We start from the raw sequence: 6,818 nt of genomic DNA on the forward strand, positions 1-6,818 counted from the left end.
TTAAGAGCCAAATTTAGCGTGAGGGGGAAAGGATCTAAAAATAAAACGTTTTCACACGTGCTCCCTAAATATTTGCCTTAGTAACCACGACATATAGTCACTGAGGGACTCTGGGTATTCAGTAAACTTTCTCTTCTCTAAAATATGTTTTGTTGGTTTTGTTTGTAAATGGAGGCAAGTGACAAAGAAACTATCACATAATGTCATCTTTTCACATTTACTCCAACTTTTCAAAATAAGCAACAATTGCTGCTTACCCTAAAAATGTGCTTTTGAGAAAGGCAGGTAACTTGGGAACGTGGAAACACTTGATCAGAATGGAAACAGATAGAGTTAATGAATATAAAAATTATATTGCTCACTAAAATCCCACTTGGCATTTCTACTTTTTAAAATATGAAAACCAAGGAATGGCTTTTTAAAGAAGACTAGTTTGTGATCAAATATGAAAAGAGAAATAATACCTTTTTTTTTTTTTTTAATCATTACGGGACTTGGCCTTTCTTCTTAAAGTCAGGTTACTAAGCTCACAGCCTCTGAGAAGTCAATACTATTTGAAGGTGCCAATACAGAATTTACTGTGTGCACAACACAAAATGGCTCTGTGAGGAGACCAGCTTTGCAGGCTACACAGCAAATTGATTTTCTGAAAAGGAAAGCTGCCTGTATTTAACCTAACAGTGTAACCCTGTTGTACTACATGGAAAGGGATCATGCATATTGATTTCTTTATTCCAATTCTTCCTGTGATCAGTAAACATTCACAAAACAGTCTGTTCTCAAAGAAAATCATGTGGTAAAAAATCCACTAAGTAGACTCTGGGTTTTCTATGTGAATTCTATGCCATCTGCTCTTACCAGATAATAAGGGTATGAATCAGTTTATTTCTCAACTTTCCGGCGTCTTCTTTCAGCCTCTTAAAATAATGTGCATTATTGGTAAATCTGCATGAGTTATCTGCTCCATCGTTACATTAATTATGAGAAAACGAAGTTCTTTAAACAGTTTTTTTATTTCAGTATTCCAAATTAAAATAGGTTTTCACCTATTTTAGATTCATTGCCCTTGGAACAGAACTTCTTAAAATAATTGTTCCCATCGTGTCTATAATCTCCTCCACCAACATTTTAGGAGTCGCTGCTTGCTATTTCCACAAGAACACACAGAAACTTCCATGCTGTGTTGGCCTGGACCCAGCGACCAACTTAAAGCAGAGCAGCGACAGAACATGGATTTTATACTGCTTTCTTTGGAGACAATTAAACTTAGAAGTCTGTTAATGTGTACTTTCCAGAATCGATGTAAGCAATTAAAACACCGCAACAGAAACGTTTTGTGAGGCATAATTACTATCAGGTCACTAGATACTATTTGGAGTCAGTTTACTTTATCACATTACGACGTGACAGGACGTGAGGCAAAAATTATAAATTCCTTCCCTAAATCTGTCCTTTTCTGATCTAGATGGATGAAGAATAATTAACTCTTAATTATTCAGATGACTTCAAGGCAGTTTAGGATTCAGTGAAGACTGCAGTCATTTTAACCAAGGAAGGCAGTCTCTTCCATCATTTATCACATGTGCAACTTGACCAATGATGAATAAAAAAATCCATGTTTACCCACAGCCCTAACTGCTACCTTAGAGGTTGTTAAGCCACAAATTCCCTTTAAACTCTACCATATGCAAATCATCAGACACAATTTGCATTTTAAAGTATTTAACTCTACATATTTATTGGATTTTGAGGCCATGCTGATCATTGATTTATGTGCTTCTGGCAATCATATTTCCATATTTGTATGATTTTGATGACAGTAATAATTCAAATATGCAGAAAGTTGTTCTTTGAACAATATCTTTAATTACGTCCTCAAAGCATCATTGTTTTGCCTGGTGTCCTGACAAAAAGGGTTTGAAATAAGAAATGGCATAATAATCCAAAACGCATAGAAATATATTTGTCATTTTCTGTATACTACCAAATGCACAGAAGTGACTTTTCACATTAACCAGTCCTTAACCTTAAAAAGGCTACAAAGCCCAGCAAACTTGTACCTAAATACTTTTATTAATACTGACACACTTTCACGACAAATCCAATCACACTTCATAACACTTGTGTTCAAAATGCAAAACCTGCCCCATTTACTTTGCCGCTAACTCAAAAACTTTTGCTGCCGTGTTTTTTTTCTTATTGAAGTCATCACAAATTATGTGCTTTCTTATGAAAGCTATCAAGAAATATAATCATTAAAAGATTCGCAAATGTTTACCGTATTTGTTTTCTCCAACACAACGATCAACCATAGCTCCTACAACCATTGTCAGCATAATTTTAAGATGATTTACCATTCAACTATATAAATAAATTTCCTACAATGTTCAGACAAATACAAATACAGCCATGAATTTTAGCTAAGGAAAGCAGGGTTAACAACTTCAAAATTAAGTAAAAGACAGACATATCTTTTTATTTCACAATTTTTTTTCCAATTTTGTAAGTAGACATACATTTTTATATGCATTTATTCTGTAATAACTAACATCCTACATGGTGCTTAATCAACTCTGCATATGTTAGGCATTTCAATGAACAATGGAACGGGTTTATTTTACAAAACACAAAAGAATCAATCCTGAGGATAAAATGAAAATCATTGAAATGCAATCTTTAAAAAATAAAAATTTATGTATTTATGAAATCAGAAATAAAGCCCAAGACATACCAGCGTTAAGTTCTCTAGCTATTTCAAAAATCCACGATCTTTAAATACCCAGAGAAGACAAATTTAGGGAGAAAAATATTAATATGTGCTCAAATTTCCCCAGATGAATATACAAAAAAGTAAAAAAACATTATATGAATATTATATTTTAACCACCCCATTTAAAGCATACACACACACACACACACACACAGCGTTTTTTTTTTTTCAACGTTTATTTTATTTTTGGGACAGAGAGAGACAGAGCATGAACGGGGGAGGGGCAGAGAGAGAGGGAGACACAGAATCGGAAACAGGCTCCAGGCTCCCAGCCATCAGCCCAGAGCCCGATGCGGGGCTCGAACTCACGGACCGCGAGATCGTGACCTGGCTGAAGTCGGGCGCTTAACCGACTGCGCCACCCATGCGCCCCCACACAGCGTTTTAAATTCTTACTGAAATTTACATTAATAGCTATTGTTTAGAGGAAGCTAAAATATCTTCTTTATGGATGTTTAGATCAAATGTAGTAGCTATCATAGTTGAATAAATGTCGACCAGTTTTTGCGAGAATACTCCAAGCAAATAATCATGTAACATAAGCCCAAGTCCCGGCCATCCTAAACATACGTTAATTAAGAAGAAAAAATTCAGGAATATTCACAATCTCTCGGAGTCATTCTAATTAAAACAAAAGTAGGTTGAAATAATTCCCAAATAATTATTTTACAGTATTTTTACACACATCATTTCTAATCATCGTATTGACATTTTAGACATCACAGTTTTCCTTTGTAGTATTTTAAACTCCATTCAATGTTCACCTAGGTAGTAATACTTTCCTAAGAGTTCTTTACTCATTAAAACTGTAAAACCTTGTCATCCTGTGAGTATGAAAATAGCAGTGAGGAAAACACAGGACGTGTACTAAGCAACTTAAAAAAAAAATAATAAAGATGAACTGCTGTTTATATTGTAGTGATGTTGAACCGTGCTGGGAGGTAAGGTTACAGTAATATTTCCAGTTCCGCACACAAAGAGGAAAAGAAGGAGGGGAAGGGAAGAAAAGGAAAGAAGAGGAGAGGGAAGGGACGGGAAGGAGGGAAAAGGAAGGAAGGAAAAGAAGAAAGGAAGGGAGGTGGGGAGGGAGACCAGGTTAAGAAATGAGGGAGGAAGACCTTGGAAGTGGGGGAGAAATTCTAGGGACACTCCTTAACTCCCCCTGGTGGTCACGCAAGAAATTGCACGGCTGACTCTCCCCAGTGGGGACAGTCCGTATTTACAGAACAAGTGCGGTGGTCACTGTGGCCGTGCGGTAGGAGAAGTGATTCACACAATGCAGAGAAGAGGGAGCTGAGAGCCAAGTGTTCTGAAGGTGAATGCTTCAGGGCAGGTCAGCTCTCCCTGGGCTCAGCCCAGCCGGCATATCTGAGCTTATACACAGCAAAGGCCTTGAGGGAGGAGCGTCCACACGTGAATACCTGTGTGCAAGACCACAGCTAAAGGAGATTACTCGGCTTACTGCGCCAGATCTCATGCTCATAGCGGTCTTCCTCTTCACTCTCTTTTTGTTTTTGCCCACAGTAATGCAAGTGGACAAAGAGGAAATCACACAGAAATACACCTGCATTATATGCTTTTCACGTGCATGTAAGCAACAAACAGGAGTCAGAACAATCAGCCGTGAAATCGTGAAATCAATGAGATTTTAAATCAATCAACACTCTTGTGTGAATTACACAGACTACACAAAATGCTCCTTCTGTTATAATCCTTGTTATATAATTATGCCCAAAGAAGATATATTTTAAGAGATTACCCTCAACTTCACAGCTTTCACAGTCTTGAACAAGGAAAGTCTGCTTTCCACCGTGGATATTAACAACTCAGAAAATTTAATGAATAAGCAAACAGGAAGCCCACACAGACACACACAAAAAAGCTAGTGAAATATCTGACTAAAATTACTGTACGTCAGTAAAAGAAAAACACATGTACAAGCTCAACAGCTAGGAAAATAACCTCCTAAAATAGTGCATTCAAAGCAAGTATATCACTTAAATCAAGTTTCAGCACAGTAAAAAGCAATCCTAGAAAACAACAATGGCTTTTATCAATAAAATTTAAATTATTAACAATTGGAAAGGATATGTTAAATATCTGCCTCTGATTATATAAATATCAAACCACAAAAATAATATGCTCAGTAAATAGTCTCCACATTACTCAACAACGTCAGTCTGAGCCACCACTGTTGCCTAGTCTCTGCTTCCCTTTCTGCGGTTCATTACAGGGCTACAGGGACTCATCGCGGGCTGCCTCTTGCCCTGTCCCTTAATTGCCCTCTAGGCACTATCCTTGTAATCACTGAAATGTTCTTAGCTTGGCCAGGTGCTCCCGAGGGCATAGGCTAGATCTCCATGGTTTAGGAATCAAAGTATACAATCAGTACGTCCAGGTTTGAAACGCCAGAGGGGACAGGACTAATATTGTTTGCATTATTAAAATCTGTGTTCCCTGATCCTTCTGTAAACTTACATTGCATGGTCTCAGGGTGGGGTCAAACATCCTTTGTCCTTCAAGGTCTTTAACAAATAAAGGATTACTCATGTGTGTGTCCAAATGCAGGTACATATATGAACACTAACACACGTCCATAAAAAATGAACTGCATACCAGGAAAAAAAAAAAAAAACCTCACGTTTACTAAATTTTAAGTGTCTTGGGAAAACAAGTCAGTTATTTTTATGGAAAGTAACCTAACTCAAGTTGTGTAAGTCCCTTTGATTCACAAAGACTCATCTGAATATTCCAAGTATCCCTTAACAAAATGTGTGAATGAAATTTCTTTTAATTAGTTACAACTGCAGCCCAATTCTTAATAGGCTTCTATTATAATGATAAATATATACAGTAGCAACAATAAAAAATACAAAATAATTCATTTGTCTTCAAGGGAGAATGTGAAATTTATACAATAAACTCTTAAGTGTGAAAATAAAATTCTCCTAGAACCTTGGCATTATTTTTATAATTTGTATAGCCGAGCAAAATGCTTATTAATAATAGATTAAGCAGTTGTAGCCAGCCATATAAATTGGCAGTTGATTAAAAAAGGATCTGAAATTACAGTCTTACAGTACCACACAAAAACAACATTTTCACTTGTAAAATAAACCAGAAAGCTAAACCTTGAACTGCTTGGTTCAACCAATAACTGCAGGACATAAAATCACATCGATATTATATATGTGCATGTGCGTGCGCGCGCACACACACACACACACACAACGCACACACACAACTCAAATAAAGAAAAACAAATATTCAGTGAAAGAAGACAAATCACACAGTAGTCCTGGGGGGGGGGAAGTCTAGTCTTTTTCACATTTTTTGTTGCATTCAAAACCCCCACATACGCAATAAATTCAGGCTCATTTACTCAGATACCACATGGTGATATTTATGGATGAGGGTGAAAAGTCGATAGTGATACTGATCATCTCAGTGTTGGGCTCACAAGCTCTTTCTACAGCCCAGTGGACAGACACACGTCCAACCGCAAGGCGGACTTTAAGTACTTTATAAGCTAATAAATATTCTTCCAAATATTAAACTTGTATGTATTTGATTGTAGCCTGATTAAATTATGTCTAGAATATTTAAGTTCCGATTCAGATTAATGAAAAACATGTATTTTTTGAAGCACGCATATATATGTGTGTAAATGGCTCACGGTGCTTCACTATAAAAGCTAAAATAAATTTTAAAATAAAATGATTGAATTTAGGGAAGCAATAACTTATGGACTGTATAATAAGAACTCATATAGCAATACAATTTTTTACATAATTCAGTAATTACTAGTATTCCTCACATAATACAGAATTTTTAAAAGTAAACAATTTGTGATGAAACAATAAATAATGGCATTACTACACACTGCTCAAAGAGGACACAGCGAAAATAGCACTTTTCAGTCATTTTAAAAAGATGTTCTTTTAAAAATAACGATGCTAGATGACTAAGCACACGAAATAAGAAAAATGTACAGGGCAGCTCATTTGTAGTAATTCAGCCTTCATCTTCTGATTTAGTTACTGTAAAA

Source organism: Leopardus geoffroyi, chromosome D3 (assembly GCF_018350155.1).
Source record: "Leopardus geoffroyi isolate Oge1 chromosome D3, O.geoffroyi_Oge1_pat1.0, whole genome shotgun sequence".
Lineage (NCBI taxonomy): Eukaryota > Metazoa > Chordata > Mammalia > Carnivora > Felidae > Leopardus > Leopardus geoffroyi.